This window comes from Lissotriton helveticus, chromosome 5_1, assembly GCF_964261635.1.
Source record: "Lissotriton helveticus chromosome 5_1, aLisHel1.1, whole genome shotgun sequence".
NCBI classification, from domain to species: Eukaryota; Metazoa; Chordata; class Amphibia; order Caudata; family Salamandridae; genus Lissotriton; species Lissotriton helveticus.
The window spans coordinates 1,806,863,304-1,806,879,858 of record NC_136065.1 but is presented as its reverse complement, the minus strand read 5'-3'; positions in this window follow the sequence as shown (position 1 = coordinate 1,806,879,858).

Sequence of the window (16,555 nt, the reverse complement as noted above, 5' to 3'; positions counted from 1 at the left end):
GGCCGGGCTGCCGTGCAAGTAAGATTCAATACAAGTTGCCCTGAAGCATTTAGGATAGCACACTGTCGCTCTCCGCCCTCCGGCATAAAAGTGCAGCCCTCCGAGTTTATCCGTTGTTAGTTAATGTTGCCGACGCGTTTCAGGGCTCAAGGCCCCTTCTTCTTGGGCTGACAAACCACAAATGGAAACTGCCTGCTTGATTAACAAATTTATTTGAAAAACATCCCACCTCCTGAGGGGCGTGTTTGCATCCACTTCACACAGGTGCATTCTGGGGGATGGAGTTTAGCATACAGTTTGTCCAATTGTCTTTGACTTCATTTTAATTCCAATTCTTGCTCTGAGTGAGCCACGGATAAAAAGAGGGGGGCTCGATTCGCATATAGAGAGCGGCACCGCTAAAACAAGCACAGTCTTGACAGCGGCCCCTCTCAGCTGTTGAGGTTCGTATTCAGCAACTGACGGTGGTGCCTATCCCCACGGCCGGGCTGCCGTGCAAGTAAGATTCAATACAAGTTGCCCTGAAGCATTTAGGATAGCACACTGTCGCTCTCCGCCCTCCGGCATAAAAGTGCAGCCCTCCGAGTTTATCCGTTGTTAGTTAATGTTGCCGACGCGGTGCAGGGCTCAAGGCCCCTTCTTCTTGGGCTGACAAACCACAAATGGAAACTGCCTGCTTGATTAACAAATTCATTTGAAAAACATCCCACCTCCTGAGGGGCGTGTTTGCATCCACTTCACACAGGTGCATTCTGGGGGATGGAGTTTAGCATACAGTTTGTCCAATTGTCTTTGACTTCATTTTAATTCCAATTCTTGCTCTGAGTGAGCCACGGATAAAAAGAGGGGGGCTCGATCCGCATATAGAGAGCGGCGCCGCTAAAACAAGCACAGTCTTGACAGCGGCTCCTCTCAGCTGTTGAGGTTCGTATTCAGCAACTGACGGTGGTGCCTATCCCCACGGCCGGGCTGCCGTGCAAGTAAGATTCAATACAAGTTGCCCTGAAGCATTTAGGATAGCACACTGTCGCTCTCCGCCCACCGGCATAAAAGTGCAGCCCTCCGAGTTTATCCGTTGTTAGTTAATGTTGCCGACGCGTTTCAGGGCTCAAGGCCCCTTCTTCTTGGGCTGACAAACCACAAATGGAAACTGCCTGCTTGATTAACAAATTTATTCGAAAAACATCCCACCTCCTGAGGGGCGTGTTTGCATCCACTTCACACAGGTGCATTCTGGGGGATGGAGTTTAGCATACAGTTTGTCCAATTGTCTTTGACTGCATTTTAATTCCAATTCTTGCTCTGAGTGAGCCACGGATTAAAAGAGGGGGGCTCGATCCGCATATAGAGAGCGGCGCCGCTAAAACAAGCACAGTCTTGACAGCGGCTCCTCTCAGCTGTTGAGGTTCGTATTCAGCAACTGACGGTGGTGCCTATCCCCACGGCCGGGCTGCTGTGCAAGTAAGATTCAATACAAGTTGCCCTGAAGCATTTAGGATAGCACACTGTCGCTCTCCGCCCTCCGGCATAAAAGTGCAGCCCTCCGAGTTTATCCGTTGTTAGTTAATGTTGCCGACGCGTTTCAGGGCTCAAGGCCCCTTCTTCTTGGGCTGACAAACCACAAATGGAAACTGCCTGCTTGATTAACAAATTTATTTGAAAAACATCCCACCTCCTGAGGGGCGTGTTTGCATCCACTTCACACAGGTGCATTCTGGGGGATGGAGTTTAGCATACAGTTTGTCCAATTGTCTTTGACTTCATTTTAATTCCAATTCTTGCTCTGAGTGAGTGGTTTGTCAGCCCAAGAAGAAGGGGCCTTGAGGCCTGAAACGCATCGGCAACATTAACTAACAACGGATAAACTCGGAGGGCTGCACTTTTATGCCGGAGGGTGGAGAGCGACAGTGTGCTATCCTAAATGCTTCAGGGCAACTTGTATTGAATCTTACTTGCACGGCAGCCCGGCCGTGGGGATAGGCACCACCGTCAGTTGCTGAATACGAACCTCAACAGCTGAGACGAGCCGCTGTCAAGACTGTGCTTGTTTTAGCGGCGCCGCTCTCTATATGCGGATCGAGCCCCCCTCTTTTTATCCGTGGCTCACTCAGAGCAAGAATTGGAATTAAAATGAAGTCAAAGACAATTGGACAAACTGTATGCTAAACTCCATCCCCCAGAATGCACCTGTGTGAAGTGGATGCAAACACGCCCCTCAGGAGGTGGGATGTTTTTCAAATAAATTTGTTAATCAAGCAGGCAGTTTCCATTTGTGGTTTGTCAGCCCAAGAAGAATGGGCCTTGAGCCCTGAAACGCGTCGGCAACATTAACTAACAACGGATAAACTCGGAGGGCTGCACTTTTATGCCGGAGGGCGGAGAGCGACAGTGTGCTATCCTAAATGCTTCAGGGCAACTTGTATTAAATATATATATATATATATATATATATATATATATATATATATATATATATATATATATATATATATATATATATATATATATATATATATATATATATATATTGCCGACAACCGGCAATGTGAGCAACAGTAAGAGAACAAACTTTTGTTTAAAAAACTTTGAACCATATATGGCATTACCCACTGGAGGGTTGTTGTCAGTACCACAAATCCCAGGATGCACTACACATCCCATTATGGACGCCCACTAGAGGGCTTGAATAAAATGGGAGGAAACATGGTGGTAATGAAAAAATGCCAGTGCAGAAGCCTCTGAAGAAAGTCGTAGCCCAACTGAAACGCGTCAGGACTGCAATAAAAATAAAGAAATATCCAAACCTTACTGCTGGAGTGCGGCTCGTTGCTTTCCGTGAAGGAGAGAGTGGAAATAATAATATATACGGGCTTGGTTCCGCCTGGAGGATCGCACCGCCAGCAAGTGCGCCGACCCCGTTCCCGAAACCGAACTCCTTTGGAAGCCCGCGCAAGCGAATAGGGACGGCAGGCGCTACCAAAGACTGGCTTTGGTATGGTTTCCCGACAACCGGCAATGGGAGCAACAGTAAGGGAACAAACTTTTGTTTAAAAAACTTTGAATCATACATGGCATTACCCACTGGAGGTTTGTTGTCAGTACCACAAATCCCAGGATGCACGACACATCCAATTATGGACGCCCACTAGAGGGCTTGAATAAAATGGGAGGAAACATGGTTGTAATGAAAAAATGCCAGTGCAGAAGCCTCTGAAGAAAGTCGTAGCCCGACTGAAACGTGTCAGGACTGCAATAAAATAAAGAAATATCCAAACCTTACTGCTGGAGTGCGGCTCGTTGCTTTCCGTGAAGGAGAGAGTGGAAATAATATATACGGGCTTGGTTCCGCCCGGAGGATTGCACCGCCAGCAAGTGCGCAATCCCCGTTCCCGAAACCGAACTCCTTTGGAAGCCCGCGCAAGCAAATAGGGACGGCAGGCGCTACCAAAGACTGGCTTTGGTATGGTTTCCCGACAACCGGCAATGGGAGCAACAGTAAGGAAACAAACTTTTGTTTAAAAAACTTTGAATCATACATGGCATTACCCACTGGAGGGTTGTTGTCAGTACCACAAATCCCAGGATGCACGACACATCCAATTATGGACGCCCACTAGAGGGCTTGAATAAAATGGGAGGAAACATGGTTGTAATGAAAAAATGCCAGTGCAGAAGCCTCTGAAGAAAGTGGTAGCCCGACTGAAACGTGTCAGGACTGCAATAAAATAAAGAAATATCCAAACCTTACTGCTGGAGTGCGGCTCGTTGCTTTCCGTGAAGGAGAGAGTGGAAATAATATATACGGGCTTGGTTCCGCCCGGAGGATCGCACCGCCAGCAAGTGCGCCGACCCCGTTCCCGAAACCGAACTCCTTTGGAAGCCCGCGCAAGCAAATAGGGACGGCAGGCGCTACCAAAGACTGGCTTTGGTATGGTTTCCCGACAACCGGCAATGGGAGCAACAGTAAGGGAACAAACTTTTGTTTCAAAAACTTTGAATCATACATGCCATTACCCACTGGAGGGTTGTTGTCAGTACCACAAATCCCAGGATGCACTACACATCCAATTATGGACGCCCACTAGAGGACTTGAATAAAATGGGCGGAAACATGGTGGTAATGAAAAAATGCCAGTGCAGAAGCCTCTGAAGAAAGTCGTAGCCCGACTGAAACGCGTCAGGACTGCAATAAAATAAAGAAATATCCAAACCTTACTGCTGGAGTGCAGCTCGTTGCTTTCCGTGAAGGAGAGAGTGGAAAGAATATATACGGGCTTGGTTCCGCCCGGACGATCGCACCGCCAGGAAGTGCGCCGACCCCGTTTCCGAAATCAACCTCCTCTGGAAGCCAGCGCAAGCGAATAGGGACGGCAGGCGCTACCAAAGACTAGCTTTGGTATGGTTTCCCGACAACCGGCAATGGGAGCAACAGTAAGGGAACAAACTTTTGTTTAAAAAACTTTGAATCATACATGCCATTACCCACTGGAGGGTTGTTGTCAGTACCACAAATCCCAGGATGCACTACACATCCAATTATGGACGCCCACTAGAGGGCCTGAATAAAATGGGAGGAAACATGGTGGTAATGAAAAAATGCCAGTGCAGAAGCCTCTGAAGAAAGTCGTAGCCCGAATGAAACGCGTCAGGACTGCAATAAAATAAAGAAATATCCAAACCTTACTGCTGGAGTGCAGCTCGTTGCTTTCCGTGAAGGAGAGAGTGGAAAGAATATATACGGGCTTGGTTCCGCCCGGAAGATCGCACCGCCAGCAAGTGCGCTGACCCCGTTCCCGAAACCGACCTCCTTTGGAAGCCCGCGCAAGCGAATAGGGACGGCAGGTGCTACCAAATACTAGCTTTGGTATGGTTTCCCGACAACCGGCAATGGGAGCAACAGTAAGGGAACAAACTTTTGTTTAAAAAACTTTGAATCATACATGCCATTACCCACTGGAGGGTTGTTGTCAGTACCACAAATCCCAGGATGCACTACACATCCAATTATGGACGCCCACTAGAGGGCTTGAATAAAATGGGAGGAAACATGGTGGTAATGAAAAAATGCCAGTGCAGAAGCCTCTGAAGAAAGTCGAAGCCCGACTGAAACGCGTCAGGACTGCAATAAAATAAAGAAATATCCAAACCTTACTGCTGGAGTGCGGCTCGTTGCTTTCCGTGAAGGAGAGAGTGGAAAGAATATATACGGGCTTGGTTCCGCCCGGACGATCGCACCGCCAGGAAGTGCGCCGACCCCGTTCCCGAAACCGACCTCCTTTGGAAGCCCGCGCAAGCGAATAGGGACGGCAGGCGCTACCAAAGACTAGCTTTGGTATGGTTTCCCGACAACCGGCAATGGGAGCAACAGTAAGGGAACAAACTTTTGTTTAAAAAACTTTGAATCATACATGCCATTACCCACTGGAGGGTTGTTGTCAGTACCACAAATCCCAGGCTGCACTACACATCCAATTATGGACGCCCACTAGAGGGCTTGAATAAAATGGGAGGAAACATGGTGGTAATGAAAAAATGCCAGTGCAGAAGCCTCTGAAGAAAGTCTAAGCCCGACGAAACGCGTCAGGACTGCAATAAAATAAAGAAATATCCGAACCTTACTGCTGGAGTGCGGCTCGTTGCTTTCCGTGAAGGAGAGAGTGGAAAGAATATATACGGGCTTGGTTCCGCCCGGAGGATCGCACCGCCAGCAAGTGCGCCGACCCCGTTCCCGAAACCTAACTCCTTTGGAAGCCAGCGCAAGCGAATAGGGACGGCAGGCGCTACCAAAGACTGGCTTTGGTATGGTTTCCCGACAACCGGCAATGGGAGGAACAGTAAGGGAACAAACTTTTGTTTAAAAAACTTTGAAACATACATGGCATTACCCATTGGAGGGTTGTTGTCAGTACCACAAATCCCAGGATGCACTACACATCCAATTATGGACGCCCACTAGAGGGCTTGAATAAAATGGGAGGAAACATGGTGGTAATGAAAAAATGCCAGTGCAGAAGCCTCTGAAGAAAGTCGTAGCCCGACTGATACACGTCAGGACTGCAATAAAATAAAGAAATATCCAAACCTTACTGCTGGAGTGCGGCTCGTTGCTTTCCGTGAAGGAGAGAGTGGAAATAATATATACGGGCTTGGTTCCGCCCGGAGGATCGCACCGCCAGCAAGTGCGCCATCCCCGTTCCCGAAACCGAACTCCTTTGGAAGCCCGCGCAAGCGAATAGGGATGGCAGGCGCTACCAAAGACTGGCTTTGGTATGGTTTCCCGACAACCGACAATGGGAGCAACAGTAAGGAAACAAACTTTTGTTTAAAAAACTTTGAATCATACATGGCATTACCCACTGGAGGGTTGTTGCCAGTACCACAAATCCCAGGATGCACGACACATCCAATTATGGACGCCCACTAGAGGGCTTGAATAAAATGGGAGGAAACATGGTTGTAATGAAAAAATGCCAGTGCAGAAGCCTCTGAAGAAAGTGGTAGCCCGACTGAAACGTGGCAGGACTGCAATAAAATAAAGAAATATCCAAACCTTACTGCTGGAGTGCGGCTCGTTGCTTTCCGTGAAGGAGAGAGTGGAAATAATATATACGGGCTTGGTTCCGCCCGGAGGATCGCACCGCCAGCAAGTGCGCCGACCCCGTTCCCGAAACCGAACTCCTTTGGAAGCCCGCGCAAGCGAATAGGGACGGCAGGCGCTACCAAAGACTGGCTTTGGTATGATTTCCCGACAACCGGCAATGGGAGCAACAGTAAGGGAACAAACTTTTGTTTCAAAAACTTTGAATCATACATGCCATTACCCACTGGAGGGTTGTTGTCAGTACCACAAATCCCAGGATGCACTACACATCCAATTATGGACGCCCACTAGAGGACTTGAATAAAATGGGCGGAAACATGGTGGTAATGAAAAAATGCCAGTGCAGAAGCCTCTGAAGAAAGTCGTAGCCCGACTGAAACGCGTCAGGACTGCAATAAAATAAAGAAATATCCAAACCTTACTGCTGGAGTGCAGCTCGTTGCTTTCCGTGAAGGAGAGAGTGGAAAGAATATATACGGGCTTGGTTCCGCCCGGACGATCGCACCGCCAGGAAGTGCGCCGACCCCGTTCCCGAAATCAACCTCCTCTGGAAGCCAGCGCAAGCGAATAGGGACGGCAAGCGCTACCAAAGACTAGCTTTGGTATGGTTTCCCGACAACCGGCAATGGGAGCAACAGTAAGGGAACAAACTTTTGTTTAAAAAACTTTGAATCATACATGCCATTACCCACTGGAGGGTTGTTGTCAGTACCACAAATCCCAGGATGCACTACACATCCAATTATGGACGCCCACTAGAGGGCCTGAATAAAATGGGAGGAAACATGGTGGTAATGAAAAAATGCCAGTGCAGAAGCCTCTGAAGAAAGTCGTAGCCCGAATGAAACGCGTCAGGACTGCAATAAAATAAAGAAATATCCAAACCTTACTGCTGGAGTGCGGCTCGTTGCTTTCCGTGAAGCAGAGAGTGGAAAGAATATATACGGGCTTGGTTCCGCCCGGAAGATCGCACCGCCAGCAAGTGCGCTGACCCCGTTCCCGAAACCGACCTCCTTTGGAAGCCCGCGCAAGCGAATAGGGACGGCAGGTGCTACCAAATACTAGCTTTGGTATGGTTTCCCGACAACCGGCAATGGGAGCAACAGTAAGGGAACAAACTTTTGTTTAAAAAACTTTGAATCATACATGCCATTACCCACTGGAGGGTTGTTGTCAGTACCACAAATCCCAGGATGCACGACACATCCAATTATGGACGCCCACTAGAGGGCTTGAATAAAATGGGAGGAAACATGGTGGTAATGAAAAAATGCCAGTGCAGAAGCCTCTGAAGAAAGTCGTAGCCCGACTGATACACGTCAGGACTGCAATAAAATAAAGAAATATCCAAACCTTACTGCTGGAGTGCGGCTCGTTGCTTTCCGTGAAGGAGAGAGTGGAAATAATATATACGGGCTTGGTTCCGCCCGGAGGATCGCACCGCCAGCAAGTGCGCCATCCCCGTTCCCGAAACCGAACTCCTTTGGAAGCCCGCGCAAGCGAATAGGGACGGCAGGCGCTACCAAAGACTGGCTTTGGTATGGTTTCCCGACAACCGGCAATGGGAGCAACAGTAAGGAAACAAACTTTTGTTTAAAAAACTTTGAATCATACATGGCATTACCCACTGGAGGGTTGTTGTCAGTACCACAAATCCCAGGATGCACGACACATCCAATTATGGACGCCCACTAGAGGGCTTGAATAAAATGGGAGGAAACATGGTTGTAATGAAAAAATGCCAGTGCAGAAGCCTCTGAAGAAAGTGGTAGCCCGACTGAAACGTGTCAGGACTGCAATAAAATAAAGAAATATCCAAACCTTACTGCTGGAGTGCGGCTCGTTGCTTTCCGTGAAGGAGAGAGTGGAAATAATATATACGGGCTTGGTTCCGCCCGGAGGATCGCACCGCCAGCAAGTGCGCCGACCCCGTTCCCGAAACCGAACTCCTTTGGAAGCCCGCGCAAGCGAATAGGGACGGCAGGCGCTACCAAAGACTGGCTTTGGTATGGTTTCCCGACAACCGGCAATGGGAGCAACAGTAAGGGAACAAACTTTTGTTTCAAAAACTTTGAATCATACATGCCATTACCCACTGGAGGGTTGTTGTCAGTACCACAAATCCCAGGATGCACTACACATCCAATTATGGACGCCCACTAGAGGACTTGAATAAAATGGGCGGAAACATGGTGGTAATGAAAAAATGCCAGTGCAGAAGCCTCTGAAGAAAGTCGTAGCCCGACTGAAACGCGTCAGGACTGCAATAAAATAAAGAAATATCCAAACCTTACTGCTGGAGTGCAGCTCGTTGCTTTCCGTGAAGGAGAGAGTGGAAAGAATATATACGGGCTTGGTTCCGCCCGGACGATCGCACCGCCAGGAAGTGTGCCGACCCCGTTCCCGAAATCAACCTCCTCTGGAAGCCAGCGCAAGCGAATAGGGACGGCAAGCGCTACCAAAGACTAGCTTTGGTATGGTTTCCCGACAACCGGCAATGGGAGCAACAGTAAGGGAACAAACTTTTGTTTAAAAAACTTTGAATCATACATGCCATTACCCACTGGAGGGTTGTTGTCAGTACCACAAATCCCAGGATGCACTACACATCCAATTATGGACGCCCACTAGAGGGCCTGAATAACATGGGAGGAAACATGGTGGTAATGAAAAAATGCCAGTGCAGAAGCCTCCGAAGAAAGTCGTAGCCCGAATGAAACGCGTCAGGACTGCAATAAAATAAAGAAATATCCAAACCTTACTGCTGGAGTGCGGCTCGTTGCTTTCCGTGAAGCAGAGAGTGGAAAGAATATATACGGGCTTGGTTCCGCCCGGAAGATCGCACCGCCAGCAAGTGCGCTGACCCCGTTCCCGAAACCGACCTCCTTTGGAAGCCCGCGCAAGCGAATAGGGACGGCAGGTGCTACCAAATACTAGCTTTGGTATGGTTTCCCGACAACCGGCAATGGGAGCAACAGTAAGGGAACAAACTTTTGTTTAAAAAACTTTGAATCATACATGCCATTACCCACTGGAGGGTTGTTGTCAGTACCACAAATCCCAGGATGCACTACACATCCAATTATGGACGCCCACTAGAGGGCTTGAATAAAATGGGAGGAAACATGGTGGTAATGAAAAAATGCCAGTGCAGAAGCCTCTGAAGAAAGTCGAAGCCCGACTGAAACGCGTCAGGACTGCAATAAAATAAAGAAATATCCAAACCTTACTGCTGGAGTGCGGCTCGTTGCTTTCCGTGAAGGAGAGAGTGGAAAGAATATATACGGGCTTGGTTCCGCCCGGACGATCGCACCGCCAGGAAGTGCGCCGACCCCGTTCCCGAAACCGACCTCCTTTGGAAGCCCGCGCAAGCGAATAGGGACTGCAGGCGCTACCAAAGACTAGCTTTGGTATGGTTTCCCGACAACCGGCAATGGGAGCAACAGTAAGGGAACAAACTTTTGTTTAAAAAACTTTGAATCATACATGCCATTACCCACTGGAGGGTTGTTGTCAGTACCACAAATCCCAGGCTGCACTACACATCCAATTATGGACGCCCACTAGAGGGCTTGAATAAAATGGGAGGAAACATGGTGGTAATGAAAAAATGCCAGTGCAGAAGCCTCTGAAGAAAGTCTAAGCCCGACGAAACGCGTCAGGACTGCAATAAAATAAAGAAATATCCAAACCTTACTGCTGGAGTGCGGCTCGTTGCTTTCCGTGAAGGAGAGAGTGGAAAGAATATATACGGGCTTGGTTCCGCCCGGAGGATCGCACCGCCAGCAAGTGCGCCGACCCCGTTCCCGAAACCTAACTCCTTTGGAAGCCAGCGCAAGCGAATAGGGACGGCAGGCGCTACCAAAGACTGGCTTTGGTATGGTTTCCCGACAACCGGCAATGGGAGGAACAGTAAGGGAACAAACTTTTGTTTAAAAAACTTTGAAACATACATGGCATTACCCATTGGAGGGTTGTTGTCAGTACCACAAATCCCAGGATGCACTACACATCCAATTATGGACGCCCACTAGAGGGCTTGAATAAAATGGGAGGAAACATGGTGGTAATGAAAAAATGCCAGTGCAGAAGCCTCTGAAGAAAGTCGTAGCCCGACTGATACACGTCAGGACTGCAATAAAATAAAGAAATATCCAAACCTTACTGCTGGAGTACGGCTCGTTGCTTTGCGTGAAGGAGAGAGTGGAAATAATATATACGGGCTTGGTTCCACCCGGAGGATCGCACCGCCAGCAAGTGCGACGACCCCGTTCCCGAAACCGAACTCCTTTGGAAGCCCGCGCAAGCGAATAGGGACGGCAGGCGCTACCAAAGACTGGCTTTGGTATGGTTTCCCGACAACCGGCAATGGGAGCAACAGTAAGGGAACAAACTTTTGTTTAAAAAACTTTAAATCATACATGGCATTACCCACTGGAGGGTTGTTGTCAGTACCACAAATCCCAGGATGCACTACACATCCAATTATGGACGCCCACTAGAGGGCTTGAATAAAATGGGAGGAAACATGGTGGTAATGGAAAAATGCCAGTGCAGAAGCCTCGGAAGAAAGTCGTAGCCCGACTGAAACGCGTCAGGACTGCAATAAAATAAAGAAATATCCAAACCTTACTGCTGGAGTGCGGCTTGTTGCTTTCCATGAAGGAGAGAGTGGAAATAATATATACGGGCTTGGCTCCACCCGGAGGATCGCAACGCCAGCAAGTGCGCCGACCCTGTTCCCGAAACCGAACTCCGTTGGAAGCCCGCGCAAGCGAATAGGGACGGCAGGCGCTACCAAAGACTGGCTTGGGTATGGTTTCCTGACAACCAGCAATGGGAGCAACAGTAAGGGAACATACTTTTGTTTAAAAAACTTTGAATCATACATGCCATTAACCACTGGAGGGTTGTTGTCAGTACCACAAATCCCAGGATGCACTACACATCCAATTATGGACGCCCAGTAGAGGGCTTGAGTAAAATGGGAGGAAACATGGTGTTAATGAAAAAATGCCAGTGCAGAAGCCTCTGAAGAAAGTCATAGCCCGACTGAAACGCGTCAGGACTGCAATAAAATAAAGAAATATCCAAACCTTACTGCTGGAGTGCGGCTCGTTGCTTTCCGTGAAGGAGAGAGTGGAAAGAATATATACGGGCTTGGTTCCGCCCGGACGATCGCACCGCCAGGAAGTGCGCCGACCCCGTTCCCGAAACCGACCTCCTTTGGAAGCCCGTGTAAGCGAATAGGGACGGCAGGCGCTACCAAAGACTAGCTTTGGTATGGTTTCCCGACAACCGGCAATGGGAGCAACAGTAAGGGAACAAACTTTTGTTTAAAAAACTTTGAATCATACATGCCATTACCCACTGGAGGGTTGTTGTCAGTACCACAAATCCCAGGATGCACTACACATCCAATTATGGACGCCCACTAGAGGGCTTGAATAAAATGGGAGGAAACATGATGGTAATGAAAAAATGCCAGTGCAGAAGCCTCTGAAGAAAGTCAAAGCCCGACTGAAACGCATCAGGACTGCAATAAAATAAAGAAATATCCAAACCTTACTGCTGGAGTGCGGCTCGTTGCTTTCCGTGAAGGAGAGAGTGGAAAGAATATATACGGGCTTGGTTCCGCCCGGAGGATCGCACCGCCAGCAAGTGCGCCGACCCCGTTCCCGAAACCGAACTCCTTTGGAAGCCCGCGCAAGCGAATAGGGACGGCAGGCGCTACCAAAGACTGGCTTTGGTATGGTTTCCCGACAACCGGCAATGGGAGCAACAGTAAGGGAACAAACTTTTGTTTAAAAAACTTTGAAACATACATGGCATTACCCACTGGAGGGTTGTTGTCAGTACCACAAATCCCAGGATGCACTACACATCCAATTATGGACGCCCACTAGAGGGCTTGAATAAAATGGGAGGAAACATGGTGGTAATGAAAAAATGCCAGTGCAGAAGCCTCTGAAGAAAGTCGTAGCCCGACTGAAACGCGTCAGGACTGCAATAAAATAAAGAAATATCCAAACCTTACTGCTGGAGTGCGGCTCGTTGCTTTCCGTGAAGCAGAGAGTGGAAACAATATGTACGGGCTTGGTTCCGCCCGGAGGATCGCACCGCCAGCAAGTGTGCTGACCCCGTTCCCGAAACCGACCTCCTTTGGAAGCGCGCGCAAGCGAATAGGGACGGCAGGTGCTACCAAAGACTAGCTTTGGTATGGTTTCCCGACAACCGGCAATGGGAGCAACAGTAAGGGAACAAACTTTTGTTTAAAAAACTTTAAATCATACATGGCATTACCCACTGGAGGGTTGTTGTCAGTACCACAAATCCCAGGATGCACTACACATCCAATTATGGACGCCCACTAGAGGGCTTGAATAAAATGGGAGGAAACATGGTGGTAATGAAAAAATGCCAGTGCAGAAGCCTCTGAAGAAAGTCGTAGCCCGACTGATACACGTCAGGACTGCAATAAAATAAAGAAATATCCAAACCTTACTGCTGGAGTACGGCTCGTTGCTTTGCGTGAAGGAGAGAGTGGAAATAATATATACGGGCTTGGTTCCACCCGGAGGATCGCACCGCCAGCAAGTGCGCCGACCCCGTTCCCGAAACCTAACTCCTTTGGAAGCCAGCGCAAGCGAATAGGGACGGCAGGCGCTACCAAAGACTGGCTTTGGTATGGTTTCCCGACAACCAGCAATGGGAGGAACAGTAAGGGAACAAACTTTTGTTTAAAAAACTTTGAAACATACATGGCATTACCCATTGGAGGGTTGTTGTCAGTACCACAAATCCCAGGATGCACTACACATCCAATTATGGACGCCCACTAGAGGGCTTGAATAAAATGGGAGGAAACATGGTGGTAATGAAAAAATGCCAGTGCAGAAGCCTCTGAAGAAAGTCGTAGCCCGACTGATACACGTCAGGACTGCAATAAAATAAAGAAATATCCAAACCTTACTGCTGGAGTACGGCTCGTTGCTTTGCGTGAAGGAGAGAGTGGAAATAATATATACGGGCTTGGTTCCACCCGGAGGATCGCACCGCCAGCAAGTGCGACGACCCCGTTCCCGAAACCGAACTCCTTTGGAAGCCCGCGCAAGCGAATAGGGACGGCAGGCGCTACCAAAGACTGGCTTTGGTATGGTTTCCCGACAACCGGCAATGGGAGCAACAGTAAGGGAACAAACTTTTGTTTAAAAAACTTTAAATCATACATGGCATTACCCACTGGAGGGTTGTTGTCAGTACCACAAATCCCAGGATGCACTACACATCCAATTATGGACGCCCACTAGAGGGCTTGAATAAAATGGGAGGAAACATGGTGGTAATGGAAAAATGCCAGTGCAGAAGCCTCGGAAGAAAGTCGTAGCCCGACTGAAACGCGTCAGGACTGCAATAAAATAAAGAAATATCCAAACCTTACTGCTGGAGTTCGGCTTGTTGCTTTCCATGAAGGAGAGAGTGGAAATAATATATACGGGCTTGGCTCCACCCGGAGGATCGCAACGCCAGCAAGTGCGCCGACCCTGTTCCCGAAACCGAACTCCGTTGGAAGCCCGCGCAAGCGAATAGGGACGGCAGGCGCTACCAAAGACTGGCTTTGGTATGGTTTCCCGACAACCAGCAATGGGAGCAACAGTAAGGGAACATACTTTTGTTTAAAAAACTTTGAATCATACATGCCATTAACCACTGGAGGGTTGTTGTCAGTACCACAAATCCCAGGATGCACTACACATCCAATTATGGACGCCCAGTAGAGGGCTTGAATAAAATGGGAGGAAACATGGTGTTAATGAAAAAATGCCAGTGCAGAAGCCTCTGAAGAAAGTCGTAGCCCGACTGAAACGCGTCAGGACTGCAATAAAATAAAGAAATATCCAAACCTTACTGCTGGAGTGCGGCTCGTTGCTTTCCGTGAAGGAGAGAGTGGAAAGAATATATACGGGCTTGGTTCCGCCCGGACGATCGCACCGCCAGGAAGTGCGCCGACCCCGTTCCCGAAACCGACCTCCTTTGGAAGCCCGTGTAAGCGAATAGGGACGGCAGGCGCTACCAAAGACTAGCTTTGGTATGGTTTCCCGACAACCGGCAATGGGAGCAACAGTAAGGGAACAAACTTTTGTTTAAAAACTTTGAATCATACATGCCATTACCCACTGGAGGGTTGTTGTCAGTACCACAAATCCCAGGATGCACTACACATCCAATTATGGACGCCCACTAGAGGGCTTGAATAAAATGGGAGGAAACATGATGGTAATGAAAAAATGCCAGTGCAGAAGCCTCTGAAGAAAGTCAAAGCCCGACTGAAACGCATCAGGACTGCAATAAAATAAAGAAATATCCAAACCTTACTGCTGGAGTGCGGCTCGTTGCTTTCCGTGAAGGAGAGAGTGGAAAGAATATATACGGGCTTGGTTCCGCCCGGAGGATCGCACCGCCAGCAAGTGCGCCGACCCCGTTCCCGAAACCGAACTCCTTTGGAAGCCCGCGCAAGCGAATAGGGACGGCAGGCGCTACCAAAGACTGGCTTTGGTATGGTTTCCCGACAACCGGCAATGGGAGCAACAGTAAGGGAACAAACTTTTGTTTAAAAAACTTTGAAACATACATGGCATTACCCACTGGAGGGTTGTTGTCAGTACCACAAATCCCAGGATGCACTACACATCCAATTATGGACGCCCACTAGAGGGCTTGAATAAAATGGGAGGAAACATGGTGGTAATGAAAAAATGCCAGTGCAGAAGCCTCTGAAGAAAGTCGTAGCCCGACTGAAACGCGTCAGGACTGCAATAAAATAAAGAAATATCCAAACCTTACTGCTGGAGTGCGGCTCGTTGCTTTCCGTGAAGCAGAGAGTGGAAACAATATGTACGGGCTTGGTTCCGCCCGGAGGATCGCACCGCCAGCAAGTGTGCTGACCCCGTTCCCGAAACCGACCTCCTTTGGAAGCGCGCGCAAGCGAATAGGGACGGCAGGTGCTACCAAAGACTAGCTTTGGTATGGTTTCCCGACAACCGGCAATGGGAGCAACAGTAAGGGAACAAACTTTTGTTTAAAAAACTTTAAATCATACATGGCATTACCCACTGGAGGGTTGTTGTCAGTACCACAAATCCCAGGATGCACTACACATCCAATTATGGACGCCCACTAGAGGGCTTGAATAAAATGGGAGGAAACATGGTGGTAATGAAAAAATGCCAGTGCAGAAGCCTCTGAAGAAAGTCGTAGCCCGACTGAAACGCGTCAGGACTGCAATAAAATAAAGAAATATCCAAACCTTACTGCTGGAGTGCGGCTCGTTGCTTTCCGTGAAGCAGAGAGTGGAAACAATATGTACGGGCTTGGTTCCACCCGGAGGATCGCACCGCCAGCAAGTGTGCTGACCCCGTTCCCGAAACCGACCTCCTTTGGAAGCCCGCGCAAGCGAAAAGGGACGGCAGGTGCTACCAAAGACTAGCTTTAGTATGGTTTCCCGACAACCGGCAATGGGAGCAACAGTAAGGGAACAAACTTTTGTTTAAAAAACTTTGAATCATACATGCCATTACCCACTGGAGGGTTGTTGTCAGTACCACAAATCCCAGGATGCACTACACATCCAATTATGGACGCCCACTAGAGGGCTTGAATAAAATGGGAGGAAACATGGTGGTAATGAAAAAATGCCAGTGCAGAAGCCTCTGAAGAAAGTCGAAGCCCGACTGAAACGCGTCAGGACAGCAATAAAATAAAGAAATATCCAAACCTTACTGCTGGAGTGCGGCTCGTTGCTTTGCGTGAAGGAGAGAGTGGTAATAATATATACAGGCTTGGTTCCACCCGGAGGATCGCACCGCCAGCAAGTGCGCCGACCCCGTTCCCGAAACCGAACTCCTTTGGAAGCCCGCGCAAGCGAATAGGAACGGCAGGCGCTACCAAAGGCTG